Source organism: Pongo abelii, chromosome 4 (assembly GCF_028885655.2).
Source record: "Pongo abelii isolate AG06213 chromosome 4, NHGRI_mPonAbe1-v2.0_pri, whole genome shotgun sequence".
NCBI classification, from domain to species: domain Eukaryota; kingdom Metazoa; phylum Chordata; class Mammalia; order Primates; family Hominidae; genus Pongo; species Pongo abelii.
Window position 1 is genome coordinate 148,047,083 of NC_071989.2, and position 15,771 is coordinate 148,062,853.

The window sequence follows — 15,771 nt, forward strand, 5'->3', positions numbered from 1 at the left end:
CTGCCATTGTCCTGAGAGGAGAAAGCAGCCATGTTGGGTGGGGGTGGCGCTGACCCCCAACCCCTTCCCAGGTGTCACAAGCTCCCTTCGAGCGCCAGGGCCTCAGCAGCCTGGCCTGGCACAGCGGGGGCAGGCAGGGACGGTGGGAGGCAGCTTTCAACTTCAGCTCTGCCTGGGAAAAATTCCCTTTCATGTGGCTGCCTGTGATCCCTCCAGGCGGCTCTGCCGAAGGGGGGGTGTCCAGCAGGGAGTAGGGGGAGGTGTTGCAGCTGGGGGGCACCCTCACCCCCAGCACAAGGCAAACAGCGGCACCTCCAGAACCTCAAGGAGGGTGGGGAGGGTCCTCCTGTGGGGAGTGGGGGGAGCCTGGCCAGCAGGGAGCACCGGGCAGGAGGCCCCTTCCTGCCTCCGCCCGCTGCTGGCAGCACACGGGCTGCAGATGGCCTCAGCCGGCCCTCGTTGGCACACCTACAGGTGTGGGGTGGACGGCTCTGGTGCCAGCCCAGAGGGGGTGCTGTGACTCAGCCGGCCTGTACCTTTCAGTGTGCCAACCCACAGCCCAGCGCATCTCCTGAGCCCACTCCCCAGCACACAGCCGAAGCTCAGAGCTCCTCACCTGTTCCAGCTTCACACTGCTTTGTGGAAATGGTAAGCCAGCCCCTCTGTGTTTGGAGGCCAGGGGTGGGGACAGCTGTGAGGCTGGCTGAAAACATGCTGAGGACTCAGTTACCTCATCTGGGAAATGGGACAATAATTGTTTCCCCCATAAAGTTGCCTGAGGATGAAACGCGATCACACTTGGGAAGGGCCTGGCTTGTTGTAAGCTCTTGTCAGTGGCAGCTGGTGTTGCTATTTTTAAACTATTATTCACCTAAATCTCAACAAGATGTCCCTCACCTTCTGCCCGGCTGTGTGTCCTCCCTGAAGCCCTGGCCACCCCCACCTCCCACCTCCCACCTCCCACCTCCCACCTCCCACCTCCCACCTCCGCAGAGTGGCCCAGCCTCCGGCCCTTCCCCTACCTGGATGCAGCCCGACCCCAGCCTGCACCAGCTTTCTGTCTGTCTCTGGCTCACTCTCTGCATGTCCTGAAGGTCTCTTTCCGTCCCTGACGCTCCTGTGTCTTTGGGTCTCCATCTTTCCTGATCTCTAAGCCTCTCCGTGTCTCTGGGTCTCTGCCCCTCCTGTCTCTCCATCTCTGTATTTTGTACTCTGTCTGTTGCAGGCTCACCCCTGCTGTTCCCCGGCTGACAGAGACGTCCTTAGAGGCAGGCTCCCTGGCAGGGTTGTGTACCCAACTCCCCTCCCCTCAGGTGCCCTCACCTCTCCTCTGCTACAGTTGGGAAACTGACTTCTGGTGACCCAGGAGCCTTTCCTCCGGGTACCCTGTACCCTGACCTGGGTGATCTGGCATTTAGAGCCAGCTCTAGACACAGAACAGTGGGGGTTTGAGAGGCTGGGTGCACACACTGGGCTGGAGAGAAGTCCAGCCTCCAGGTAGCCCCTGTGTGGATGTGTGTGTGTGTGTGTGTGTGTGTGTGTGTGTGTGTGTGTGTGTGTGTGATGCTTTAAGGGCCTGACAATTGTGTGAGGCTTTGTGCAGTAATGTGGCTATGTGTGACGTCGGGTGTGATATGCAAATGGTTTGTGACAGTGTATTGGAGACTGAGATGTGAATGAGTTAGTGTATGTCAGTGGCCACACTTTGGAATGTTCTGTGACATTGCGTGTGTGATCTTGTGACATTGTACAGTTCTGTAACAGACCCAGTGTGATACCGGCTTGTACAACTGAATGTGTGACTTTGGGTGATTCTGTGTGAGTGTGTGACATTGAGTGATTCTATGTGAGTGTGTCACTTTGGGTTTACAATACACGTGGAATTGCGTGACCCTGTGGCAAAACTGGGTGGTTTAATAAGTGTGTGACTTTGTGTCTGTGTGGCCATCATGGATGTGAGCTGGGACTGACCAGGGATTGTGTGTGTGTGATGTCTCCGTGTGACTATAGTGTGACCCTGTGATGCTGCCTGCATAACCCTGGGTATGTGGTCATGGCTTTGTGTCAGTGTGCACCTGTGATCCTCTCAGTGATGCTGACACTATTGCCTTGTGTGTCTGCCTCCAGCACTTCCTGGGTCTCCGCCCTGAAAGCCTCTCTAGGGAGAGAGTGGGGGATCTGACAGCCCCTCTTACCTGCAGTCTGCGCCCTCGCATGGCCCTGAGGCCCAGTCTGGATGGGGGAGCTGTCGTGGGGGCAGCAGGCGCAGTTCCCACGGCTGCTGCGGCCCCTCTCCCAGCCCCATCACCACCGGCTTCAGCTCCACAGAATATCCTGGCAACCCCGGCCTCTTTGTTCTCTGAGGCCGCCAAAGGCCTCCCCCAACCCCAGCCTGCCCAGCGCCTGCCAGGCGCCCCCTCCCCCGACAGCAGCCAGTCTTGGCCTGACCTAGTCTCCAGCCGCCTTTATCCCCCACCCAGACTGAGGCGCCTGTCCCATGCCCTGGACCTGACTCAGGACTCCAGACGAGGCCTTTGACCCTCTGCTCTGAGCTTGCTGTTGTTGCACTGTGCAGGAAGAAGGAAGCAGGATAGGTCCTGTGGCTGTACTGGGTGATTGTGGGCCAGGAGCTGGGCTGTCTATACGGGTACTTCCCCTTGGCCCAAGGCTGGTTGGAGGCCCAGGGTTGGTTTCAGTTTGTCCAGTAAGTTTACTTCTTTGGCCCCCAGAAGTCATCAGGACAGAAATTATCACCCATTTTATTGGTAATAAACTGAAACCTAGAGAGGGTATGTGACTTCCCCAAGAGGAAGAGCAAGATGGTAGCAGGGACCTGATTAGAACCCAGGCTCCTGGCTACCTTGAGAGAAAAACCAGGTGCCTCCAAAAGAATGGAGAGGGGGCCTGGGATTCTGGACACATGGGTCCCTGCTTATTTCTTGGTCACCATGTGTCAAAGCCATGTTTGTGTTTGTGTGTGTATGTGTGTGTCCTTGCTAGATGACCTTGGCCAGGTGCCCTTACCTCTCTTGTGTTCCAAGAAAGAAGGACAACATAGCCAGGGGTTGTGGGGTGGTGAGCCTGACAGGGTGCTTTGCAGAGCAAAAAGGTCACCTCACAGTTAGTGCCAAGACCCACACCATCTCCAACAGGGACAGATTCTGGCTCGGGGCCCCAGCCACCATTCCCAGGCTCAGCCCAGCTTTGTGCTGCCACAAAAAAGGAGGCAGCGATGGCTACATGGCTCGGCTGTAGTCAAGGCCACTTGGGTCTGACCTGATTGCAGCACAGGCTCCCACCCCCTCCCAGGTGCCAGAGATGGATGGATGGAGGTCACTGCACAGCCTGGCCCCAGCTCCCCACTGCCCACCCACAGCCCTGGGCTGACCAGCCACTGCTGAAGACAGTCAGCCAGGGTTAGGGGAGGGACAGGCAGCCACCAGCATGGTAATAACCCAGACCTTGGCCCTAACATCCTGCAGGCATGGCACAGAGAGGCCCAGCTGTCCCCTAGGGTCACACAGCCCTGCAGAGAGTCCTGTCCCCAGAGGCCCACATCTCCCTTGAGGGCTGTTCCTGCCACACAGGAGTAGAGAATGGCTGGGGAGGGTGGTGGAGGTGCAGGACGGTCCCCTGAGGCTGCCGGCCAGGCTGCCAGTGCAGACACTTTCATCTCTTTCTGCCTGTCGACCTGCCATCTCTCAGCGGCATTAAATTCCCCTCCTGCCGGAGAACAAGGGCTGCCTCAGATTCCAAGCAGCAGGGTGTGAAGACAGGGCAGGCCCAGAGGAGGTGAGCTGGGTCCTCCAGGGCTCCAGGCCTGGGTGCAAAGCGGCTGGACTCTCGGGGCACAGCTGAGGGGTCCAGGTGACCGCCTACCGCAGCCTCCCAGTGCTTCGTCAGATGCTGCTTCATTTCCTGTTGCCATCTCCCACCTGTATGATGCCTTCCTCCCGCCTTCGGAGCTTTCTTGTCCCTTGCAAGCTGGGTCAAGTGTCCCTTGCCCCCCACCCCCACCCCCAGCCCATCACAACACTGGTCATTCTTGGTGACATCACCTGGCCTCAGGGCTATGGTCCGCAGCTCAGTAAGGACAGCGCTGGCCCCCGACACATGGAAGGGGTAGGAAACATCTGTGGACTGAGTAAACACATTCTCTTCTCTTTCTGGACATTATTTTTCTCTCACGCATTTCCAACCTAACTGGGGAGCTGTCCACAGGTGAGGGAAACTTACTACAAAGAGCCTCCTTTCTCCAGTCCCTGGAGCCTCCATACCCCTTGGCTAGAGGCCCTTAAACAAGATCCTCCTGCTTCAAGGCATAGAGCCTGTGGCCTGTGCACCAGGGACTGGGCCATTCCATTGCACTGACACGCTCACAGCAACCTATGAGCGGGGCTTTAGGCAGTTCTCTCCATTTGACAGATAAGAAAGTTAAGGCTCAGAGAGGTAGCGAGACATACAAGGTCGCACAGCCAGGTTCGTCTGCTTTCGGAAGCTAGCCCTTAAGCACCTGGCCATGCTGCAGGCTTTGGCTGGAAGGACCCCCTCCCCCATCCCACACGCTGCCTGTGATCGTGCCCAGATGTGGGATTAGGGTTGAGTATTACTTACTTCCTTAAACTTGTCTGCACTTCTTTTTGTTTTTTTTTTACCTTTGCTTTTCAAATTGGAATACCTAATTTATTAATAAATTTATTTAAGTTATTTAACCAAATGTTCTCAAGCCCAGAAAGGTCTGGAAACAAAGGGCACAGTATGGAGTGAGGATAGGGGATTGGGGGTAACCTAGGATCACCGCCCGCTCCCATGCAATGAGAGGGCATGGGTATTTCGGGGGCCCGAAGTGGGTACAGCCTGAATCCACAAAGGCTCCTGCCCGCCGCTCCCCCTGGTGTCTTCCCACCAGGCTCCCAGCCCCTCTTCCAGCTTTGAGGCCTGCCCGGGAGGGGCACCCCCTGTGGCTGTTTTGGCTCTGCAGCAGTGGGTTCACAGGCAGCTGCTGGGAGTTTCAGGGAGCGGCTGCAAGGGTGAGGGCGAGCAGTGGTCGCTGCTGTTGATAAAGCGACGGAAGCCTCAGGAGCGAGGACGCAGTGAAGCCATGGAAACACGGCTGAGGTGTGAGGCTGGCTCAGCCGCTTCCCCCAGGTGGCCACCTCCCAGGCCTGGCGGGGCCCCACGAGACGGGTCCTGCCACTGGCTGCCTCGCTCCCTGCCCTCCTGGGGGCCAGGTCTGGGCTGCTGACTGGGCTGGCTTGGTGTCACCCAGCCATCTCCCCAGGGCCAGGCTGGGGTCAACCCTGGGTCTGAGTAGGGAGGGCTAACAGTGGCAGGGGTTTTCTGAGTTCTCAGGCCCTAAAGCCCCCTTAGCCTGGTCAATCCCTCCCCTTCTACCACCTCCTCCTTTCCTATAAATATGTGTGCATTATTTACCTTAAGCATTTTGATAAATCATAATAGCAGAGACATCTGCTGTCAAAACTGCAAACTGCATTTGGGGCTCAGCTGGTGGACGATGAAGGCTAGAGGCCAGGGATACAAGGGCTCCGATGGTCTGGGGGAAAAAATAGGGATGACCCCACCCCTCATCCAGGGCTGGGCCTTGAAGGGGACCCAGGCCCCATCCTTTGGGACCCCTCCTCACCAGCCACTTAATCACAAAACCCTCCCAAGGAAGCTATCCACCACCCCCCAACTGTGTTCCCTCCTTCCTGCCGCCCTCTGCCTCAGAATGAATGCAGCAGTGACAGCGGCTGAGAAGTCCCCCAGAGCGGAGATTAACTCCCAGGGCAGCGCGGGCGGGGTTGACCATGGGAGGCTTGGGGGTGGGGGGTCTGACGCACAGGCCTGGCAAGATTAATCGCCCTGCAGCCAGCCTCATCACGAGGGCGCCCAGGGCTCTGGGCCCCCACCCTGAGGAGGGGTGCTGGGTCCCATGTCAGGAGCCTGCTCTGCCTCCCATGGCCTCATGGCCCCCAGTCCAACTCGTGGGAGGATTTTGGGAGCTGAGTTTCCTTCTCGTCCATTTTGCTGGCCCTCAGGGACCCTGAAGACCGAGCAGCAATCCTGTGGTCTAGTTCCCTCCCCCAGTTTCTGGCCTGGCTCAGCAGCCCTGCAATGGGGGAGGCTCTGACCCTTGCCTCCCTGCCTACCTCTTGCTGGCCCCACTGGCCCTGCTCCCATGGCTCCCCCAGCCTGCCAGTTCCCTAGCATGGAGCTAGAGGTGGGGGGCACTGAAAGAGGTCCCCGGACCTGCTGTATTTATCTGGGGGACTCAAAGAGATGTGTGATGGATCTGAGGACCCTGGGCCTGCTATCCAGCCAGCCCTCTTGAACTGTCCTGGGGAGCTTGTGGAGATGGTGGAGAGAGATACAGAGTGAGTGGGCAGATACAGATGAGGCTACTGGGTGATAAAGCACTGGGGTCAGTACCTGGATACTGGCCTTTGTCAGCCAGTCATTCACTTAGAAAGTCTTTGAGGGGTTGCAGCAAGTGGAATTGAGCTTAGACATGAGAATAAGGTTCCCCAGGCAGGTGGGACCTAAGAGAGGCTGAGCTGTTTTGCATAGAAGACTCCTAAGGTCAGAGTTGGCCTTGACTCTGTAAGTCAGAGCTGGAGTACCCTCTTCTATGCACCCACTGCCTTAAGTGCTCCCATCACAGCCCTGCTGGGATCACACTGGGTGAACTCACCTGTTCACTTGCTGATCTTCTGAACTAGAAGGAGCACTTCGGGAGGGAGGGGCTTGTCTGCCTGGCAAATGGCAAATGCTCAATAATGTTGAATCAATGGATGAATTGGAGGAGGACATGGGTCAGCCTGTTGTATATGAGGGGCTGGGGAAAGAACTGTTAGGTCTGAGCTTGGGGATCCTAGCTGCAGGGCCACAGGCTGGCGAATGCCAAGATGGGGCCCCAAGAAGTTCCAAGAGAAAAGGAGTTCTGGAGCCAGGCACCAAGTGGACCATTCACAGGCTATGTGACCTACAAAGGCTTTCCTTTCTGGGCCTCAGTTTACTCATCAGCAAGTAACATTGCTTTTCAGATATCCTAGGAAGGTGGAATGAGAAATCCTGTGTGAGGTCCCTTTGAGGTCTCTAGCCTTGTACCCCTTGGTAAGCAAGAGATTTGAATGCATGGGAAGAGCCAAGAAGGCTTCTTGGAGGAGGTGAGTGAAGCTGAGTCTCGAAGGACCATGCTGCCTATCTAGGAGGCTTGGAGACTGGTACTTCTGGGGCAGTGAGGAGACCACACTGGAGAAAGCCCAGGGGACGATGGGCCAGTCTCAAGATCCAAGACAAATGGGTATATTTTGTCTTGGGGACAGTGGGAGCCAATGATGGTTCTGGAACCTTTGGCCTTTAGGCTTTGGAGGGGCTAACATGTATCTGGAGTAAAGCCTTTAGTCAATCTGGGTATGTGGGGCAACTTCCCAACCCCACTCTGGGGCCCTGAGACTGAGGTAGGAAGTCAGCTGGAGGCTGATCCCTGACATATCTCCTTCCAGAGGAACCAAAACATATCCCATGTTAAAAAGTGAAGGGCTGGGCTGGGCGCGGTGGCTCATGCATGTATCCCAGCACTTTGGGAGGCCAAGGTGGGCAGATCACCTGACGTCAAGAGTTCTTGACCAGCCGGCCAACATGATGAAACCCCATCTCTACTGAAAATACAAAACTTAGCCAGGCATGCTAGTGCACGCCTGTAATCCCAGCTACTCAGGAGGCTGAGGCAAGAGAATCTCTTGAACCCGGGAGGTGGAGGTTGCAGTGAGCCGAGATCACGCCACTGCACTCCAGCCTGGGTGACAGAGCAAGACTCTGTCTCAAAAATAAAGTGAGGGGCTAGGCTTGATCACAAGTAATCTGTTAGTGTGGGGGCCTTGAATACTCATTACAGGATGGGGAATCCAAGTCACAGAATAGCCAGGCCAGTCAGAGAGCTTCAGGACCCACACCCTTCCTGGAGGTGGGGATAAGGGGACATCTGGCCTCATGCCTAGCCTAGAAGCAGCAGAGTCCTGGGCTAGGAGGCAGGGGGATAGGATTTCCATCCAAGCCCTACCCATAGCTGGATCATGATCACATGACCAAAGGCATAGCCAGCCCTTCCTGAGCCTAGCTTTCCCAGTTAGTGCAATGGACGTTCCAGTATCAATCGGCCACGGTTCTAGACCTTTTCTGGGGGTTCAGGACTCAGGAGGGAGCTGCAATTTGGGGGTCCTTCACTCTAGCCCCTCCCCCACCCACATGCTGAGCCCCTTCCCTTCTCCTGCTCTTCCACCCATACTCCCCTCACCCCTGACCCTGCGGCCAGCAGCCTCTGCTGCTGTCATCCGTTGTCATGGGAACCTTGCAGCACTGACCTGATGCAGGCGAGAGCTGGCCTGGAGCTCCTAGCAAGGGAAGCTGAGGTTAGCAGTGGGCAGATGGGGGCACCTGTCCCTGCCAGCTTAGCTGGGTGCTGACACACCCCCAAGGGAATGGGGTATTCAAAGGACGGCCTGGATGGGTGTGGGCAGGGGTGCAGGGGGTCAGGGCCTGACTGCCCCCAGTCACTGGGGTGCCTGCTCCTTTTCAGGCCCACCCCCACCCAACCCGGCTCCAGGCTGCTGGTGGGAGGGAGGAGTGGTGGGGACCTTCCCATTTCCTTCACTGTCGATGGGAGCTCAGAGCCCTGAGCTCAGCTCATTCTCGAGACTAAAAATACCAGGGAGGCAGCAGCAGCAGCTCCCCCAACACCCTGTCCACTGCCGCCCCACTCCCAGTAATAGACACACACATGCGCACACACACACACACACTCACACACACACACACCAAGCCCAGCCTGGACCAGATACCAAGGTGCTGCTTAACCATACTGTGCTGTGGTGTGGTCCATGGAGGTTCCCAAAGTCCTGGCCCAGTGTGAGACCCACATCTGGGGTCGACTTCCACCTCTGACCCCAAGTTGCCATGTGATTGTGGGGTAGTCCTCTGGCTTCTCTGGGCCTGGTTTCCCATTTTTTTGTGTACTAAGGGAGCTACATGGAAGAGGGGAGGCTCAGGAATGGAGTAGAGGGTCAGGGCCTTAGCTGCCCCATCTCATTTAATTACTGGAGCAGTCCTGACAGCTCCCTGAAGTATGCATTGAGTCAGAATCTGCTTTTTCTAGATGAGTACACTGAGGCCAGAGATGGTGGCTCAAGGGATGCTACTCCAGGCCTTTGAGCTCCAGGTGGCCCTCTCCTGCCCTGCGGTGGCCAGCTGAGCTACTGAGACCTCCAGGCATTTGTTGAAAAATAGATCTGTGCCCCACAGTGGGGCAGGAGGTTAGTGGCATCAAATCTCAGAGAAGTTCCCGGTTCTCTGAGCGTGACTGGGAATGGGGTGGGGAGGCCGTACTGCCCTCTGCCCAGGGTCTGGGTGAAGCTTGAGGTGAGCGTTGACAATACCTGTCTGCCAGGTGCTTGGCCAAGGCCAGGGTGAGGGTCCACACTGCCCATCCAGGATGGGTGTGGTTGAGATACAGATGAGTATCCACACTGTCCATTTGGCCAAGGCCTGACTCTGTGTGAGACCCATATTGTTCATCTACCTGGGCTTGACCAAGGCTGGGGTGAGTGTCCATGTTACCTGCCTGCCCAGCCTGGCTGGGGCTGGGTTGAGGGTTTACACTGCCCGGTTGGAGATAAAGTCAAGATGATTAAACACACTGTCCATTTGTCCCGGGCCTGAGTCTTCTTTCCACCAGTTCTGGGCTCAGGATTTCATTTTGGGTTTCATATTCTCTCTTCTTTCCTGGAAATTAGAATCATCTTGTCTGCTCATTATTTCTGATTTAGAAGAGGCCCAGTTTCATCTAGGGGCCAATGGGTGAAAGTTGGGAGCCCCTTGCCATTTCTGGGACCCTCCAGGAGAAACCAGGGAAAATCCATTATAGAAATCACAGCCACTGGGCACTGAGAAGCCTGGAAAGCCAGACCCTGGCCTCTGGGATGCCTGAGAGATCCACTGCTGTGGGATCTGAGTCACTGAGTTCCTACACTACTCCCCACTAGCCCTGTCACCCAATTCCACTGACATCTTGAGAACAACAAGACATACTTCTCCCACAGACCCAAGGCCTCACAGTTTGAAGCCAGTATCTGCAGGACCAGAGTCTGGATTTTCTGAGGGGGGCCAACCAATACTGCAGTGCAGACAGTGGACTTTGTGCCCCACACCCTAATTTTGCAATGCCAGCTCTTCCCTTCAGCTGTCATGTGTGACCCTGGGCAAGACACTTCGTTCTCCTGGTTCTCAGTTTTTCCATCTCTGAAACAGGTGTTTATACCTTACCTGTTGGTAAAGGTTGGGACAAGGATTAAATGAGATAGTCCCATAAAGTGTCTGCCAGAGTAATAATTATTTCTGGAGGCTAGCAGGGAAGGGGCATGCTCCAAAAGAATTCTGGGACATGTGGTTGGTTGGTTTTTTTTTTTTTCAGAGGCAAGGTCTTGTGCAGGCTGGAGTGCAAATAGCATGCTCACTGCAGCTCACTCTCAGGCTCAAGCAATCCTCCCACCTCAGCCTCCTGAGTAGCTGGGGCTACAGGCACGTGCCACCATGCCCAGCCAATTTTTTAATTTCTGTAGATACGGGGTCTTGCTATGATGCCCAGGTTGGTCTCGAACTCCTGGGCTCAAGTGATTCTTCCACCTCTGTCTCCCTAGTGCTGGGATTATAGGCATGAGCCACCACAATTGGGCATTTGTTTATTAATTAGTGCAGTGCAGGGAGTTGTGTTGGTTGCTGGGTCTCAGGGCCTAAAACCCCAGCTGGGATCCCCTACTTTGAACTAGGGGCCTCCAAAACAGAAGCAATGCCCATTAGTTTTGTGAATGTGTTTTCAGTCCATGAATGGATGCTCTTAGGTAAAACATTAATAAACTGCATCACGTTGTTGGGGAAAATTAAATGTAAATTAGATAATTAAAAACGAAGCTGATGCCCGCTGCTTGGTGCTATTACCTCTTATTAAAAGTTATGAGAGGTGGCCCTGGGTGGAGGCTGGTTGCAGGGTTCCAATGAGGGTGGGGGCAGCAAGGGACTGCCTACTGGAGCCCAATGTGATCTTTAGAAGAGGCAGACCTAGAGGATGCTCTGGTATGGGCTCTGGAGAGCTCTGGGTGTGCTGGGGCCACAGCCCTGTTGTCTCTTGGGGGTGCCTGGGTCAGTGTCTTCCCCTTGCCAAACCTCAGTATTTCCTTATCTGTACAGGAAGGATAGTAACAGAACCTACTTCACAGGACTGAGGCAGACACTAGATGAGATGATATGCAGAAAGTACTCAGCCTAGTAGATCATCTTAGGTCAGGAATTCAAGACCAGCCTGGCCAACATGGTGAAACTCCATCTCTACTAAAAATACAAAAATTAGCCGGGTGTGGTAGCATGCACCTGTAATCCCAGCTACTCAGGAGGCCGAGACAGGAGAATCGCTTGAATCCGGGAGGCAGAGGTTGCAGTGAGCCGATATTACATCATTGCACTCCAGCCTGGGTAACAAGAGTGAGACTCAGTCTCAACAAAAAAACAAAAAAACAAGAAAGTACCCAGCCTAGGGCCTGGTACATAGTAGGTGTTCATTAAATAGCCTTGATTGCCAGGGATATCATCAACACTGTCATCACGACTGAGTCCCTTCCAGCAGCTGGCCCTGAGCCGAGGGCTTTAGAGATATCTCTCCCCATTAGCACATGGTGCTGTCGTCCCATTCTGCGGAAAGCAAGGCTCAGGCTAGGGGAATAAGATTCCAGGGTCACACAGCCTTTGAGGTAGGTGGCCTTGCTGTATTTCAGGTTCCTAGAGGAAGAGCCCTAGGAACAGCACTCCCACACAGTGCTCTGCTTTTCACGCTGAAGAGGTTTCATTGACTCCATTTTTCTGCACCTGCCCTGTGCTCCTGGCCTGGTCCGGTAGGGGGACGGGGGCGATCATTCTGGAGAGAAGACAGCCCCAGGAACTAAGTCCCAAAGGAGTGTTCTAACCAGAGCTTGTGGGAGATAGACGGGCCTCCTTAGGGGAGGGGGCTGTAACTGCGGACTGCCCCGAGGTGCGAGCTGGTTCAGTGTTCTAAGAAACTGAGAGAATGGAGGGTGGGCAAGGCAGGTAGCAGGACCTGCAGGAGCAGAACGGGGAGGCTGGAAAGCCTGGGGCCAGGCCTGTGGTGGGCAGGGGAGGGTGCATGATGAGGGGGTGGGAACACGGAGCGGGTGAGTCACCGTTTCTGGGCCAGGCAGGCGGCGGCTGCAGAGCGGGGGGCGCATTCCTGGCTGGCAGGGCGGCCGGCACTAATGTCTTTCCCACATGGCCCCGAATTCCCCGCTCGGCACGATCACACGGGCAAGACGCTCCCGCGGCCACCCCCGCCCCAGCTGCCTCCTTCCCACAGAGCAGGGAAGGGGGAGGGAGTGTGGTGGAGGCTGGCGGAACCGGCCCCTCCTGGGGCGGGGTGGGGGTCTCTAGCGTGGCCTCCCTGGGGCCTGCGCCCACGGTGTCGGCACGCGATGAGCGACTCACAGGGCAGCTGCAGTCACAGTGAGAGCAGGGCCACGCTTGTGAAGCGGAGAAGGAAGGAGGCTGGGAACCGCCATGGGTTCTTGGCCACGTCTCTCCTTCCCTGGCCCCCATTCACCCACCCCCGCCCTGGGTCAGGCTTTCCCTCGCCCTGTGGCTGTCGGAGGGCCGCGGCCGGATAGGGACAAGCGGCAGAGCAGCAGCAACTCCGGCCGCCTCCGATCCTACGCCTTCTGGCCCTCTCCTCCTTCCCGACCTCTGGGCCTGGCTGGCGTGGGGCGGGGTGGGGGGTGGGGGGACTGTGCCGCTGCCGCTGCATCCGGCGGGGGCCTGCTGGGGTGGTTCCTGGAAGAGGCCACACCCAGTCCCTCCCTCCGTGGGGTGGAGGCCAGCCCTTGCTAAGGCGAAGGGAACGAGGAGCGCCGCTCTCCCACGCAGCCCCTGTCCCCAGGCCAGGTCCTGGAGAGGGGGGAAACTGAGGCTGCTGAGAGGGCGGCCCACCCAGAACTCCCTGTGCTGGGAGAGGTTGGCCGCTGTCCCTCCCAGCTGGGCTTAGAGGCGCTAATGAGAGTTAAATGTAGGACGTGAGTCACCTCTTAGAGGGGGCTGGGACCACCCCCAGATGTGGGTCCAGACGCTCAGCCTTTTTCCTACTCCCCTGTGCGTCACCCCCTACCCTTAGCAGGGTGGGACATGAGTTCTGACCTTGCTGACCAGGCTCTGTCACCCTGGACCAGCCTCACTTAAATGGCTGGCTGCCTCAGGAGCGGGTGCTGTGGGACCACAGGAGACTCTAAATCCCAGGATAGGCCCAGCGCACCCTGAGGACTTAGGGGAGGGACCAACACCTGGGGTCTCTAGTGGCCGTGAGCCCTGGGGTGTGGTCATGGGTCTTGGGATGGGGGTGGGCAAAGGGCCCAGGCCACCCTGAAGATTTCCCCACCCTTCTGCCTGCCTGGCTTTGCTCAGGCCACCAGGCTCTGACCACACAGGGTGCCTGTTCCCCCACTCCCCAAAGTCCCACTCTCTGACCTCCAGCCGGCACAAGGACCTCGGTCTGAAGTCCTTATGGCAGGGCAGGCAGTTGAGTGTGTGTGTGTGTGTGTTTGTGTGTGTACATACATGTGCCTCTGAGGCTGGGTCTATTTGTGCCGCTGTGTGTATTTATGACTGAATGTACAATTGTGTATATTTATGTGTGACTGGCTGTCTCTGAGTGGGTCTCTGTGTTGCAGGGGGCTTGACAGGGAATGTGCGTTTCTGCGTTTATATCTGTTTGTTCCTTCTATGTCTACATGTGGGTCTTTCTGTGTGACTGTGTTTGTGTCAGCCTGGCCCCATCTATGGGGTCCCTGCCTCCTCAAGCACCCCACCATCACCTGGAGCCACAGGCATCTGGGAGGAGACTCGGGAGGTGAAGCGCCTGCTGTTCCCCAAATGGAATGGCTTAGCTGGGTGGGCAGCACCAGGGGGTGGGCGTGGGCAGCCACAGGAGAGAGAAAAGTGGAGGCTGGGGAGGAGCCCTGCTCAGCAGTCCCCTCCCTGCTCCCTCTGCTCCCAGCTCAGTGCCTCCTGGCAAGAGCTTATTTGCATGGTATTTACATTTCATTTGCATCGTGTTCAATTAAAAACCTGACCAGCTCCCGCCTGCCTGGCGCTGCCCGCCCAGCCTGGTGAAAATGTTGGTTGGGCATGACGGCCTTCCCACACACCCCCCCCCCCACGCCCCCACGGACTGACCGATGTGGGAGGGGTCCTCCCCTCATTGAGATCGTGCAAGTCACCCACTGTGGGAGTGAGAGGGCTGGAAGTCCAAATGGAGAAACTGAGGTCCAGAAAAGGCTGCCTTGAGCTCCAGGCTAAGGGCCAGTCAAAGCTAGAAGAATACTAGTAGTAACAGTTGCCCCTTCATGGAAGAATCTCTGTGCCAAGAGTGGTGCCAACACCTGGTGTGCAATATCTCTTTGGAACTTTGCTACCCCTTGAGGTCAGGCCTTCCTTGCATTATCCTCATTTTCCTGATGAGAAGACCAAAGGCTAGAGGGGCAAGTCCAACATCACTCAGCCAAACTAGAATTCAAGTCTCTGTCAGTATGACTTCCAAGTCCACGCTGCAAACACATGAGCATGGCTGCCAGAAGACTGGTGCCTCCTGCTTCTGGCAAGTGAACCCAACTCGTTATTTCCAGAGTCATTGGCTCCAGGATGGGCTGCTGCAGTGCTCACCCTAACCTGGAGGCTGGCCTGGCTGCTGACTGCTTCATAAGACTGAGAGCCATATCCATTCCCGGCTATAGGGTGGAAGGCTCTCCCTGTGGCAGTCCTTCCTGGCACCTGGCCGTAGTCTTTCCTATTCCAAGACTGCCCTTCCTGGGCTCTAGCCAGAGTGGGTAACTTTGTAAAAGGCAAGTAAAGACTCTGATAAGGAAACAAACTCTAGGAGGAAGCTCATAGCTGAGCTAAGAGTGAAGGATGGGTGGAAAGATGAGATGGGCCCATGGAGACATCCAAGGCACCAGAGCAGGCCTGGCAGGGAAAACTCCCGACACCTCTCCTGTCCTAGATCAGGAATCTTCCTGGAGGCCCCTCTCACCTAGCCAGAGCTGGGCTGCTGTTTGTCATCTACACAGGTGGAACTCTTAGCATTGGGGAGAAAGTGGGGGTCCTTAGGCTGCCCATGGAGGGGTCATTCAGGGCCTAGAATCCAGCCCTGGGACTAGGGCACCCTGGTGTTGACAGGCCCCCAGTGCCCACCCTCCTCTGGAAGGACTACCTTTCACCTCTGCCACCAGCCTTAAGGCTCTAGAGGGACTCTACCTACCCCTGGTGCTGAGGGACCAAGCCAAGCAGCTAACTCATCCTCCCTGACCACAGTGATTGGTTCAGAGATGGACATGTGACTTGGGCCTGACCAATCAGGCTGAATGCCAAGGCTTTGGTTAGAAATACTGGGAAGAGGCCGGGCGCGGTGGCTCTCGCCTGTAATCCCAGCACTTTGGGAGGCCGAGGCGGGTGGATCATGAGGTCAGGAGCTCAAGACCAACCTGGCCAAGATGGTGAAACCCTGTCTCTACTAAAAATACAAAAAATTAGCCGGGCATGGTGGCATGCGCCTGTAATCCCAGCTACTCCGGAGGTTGAGGCAGAGAATTGCTTAAACTTGGAGGGGTGGAGGTTGCAGTGAGCCGAGATTGTGCCACTGCACTCCAGCCTGGGTGACAGAGCGAG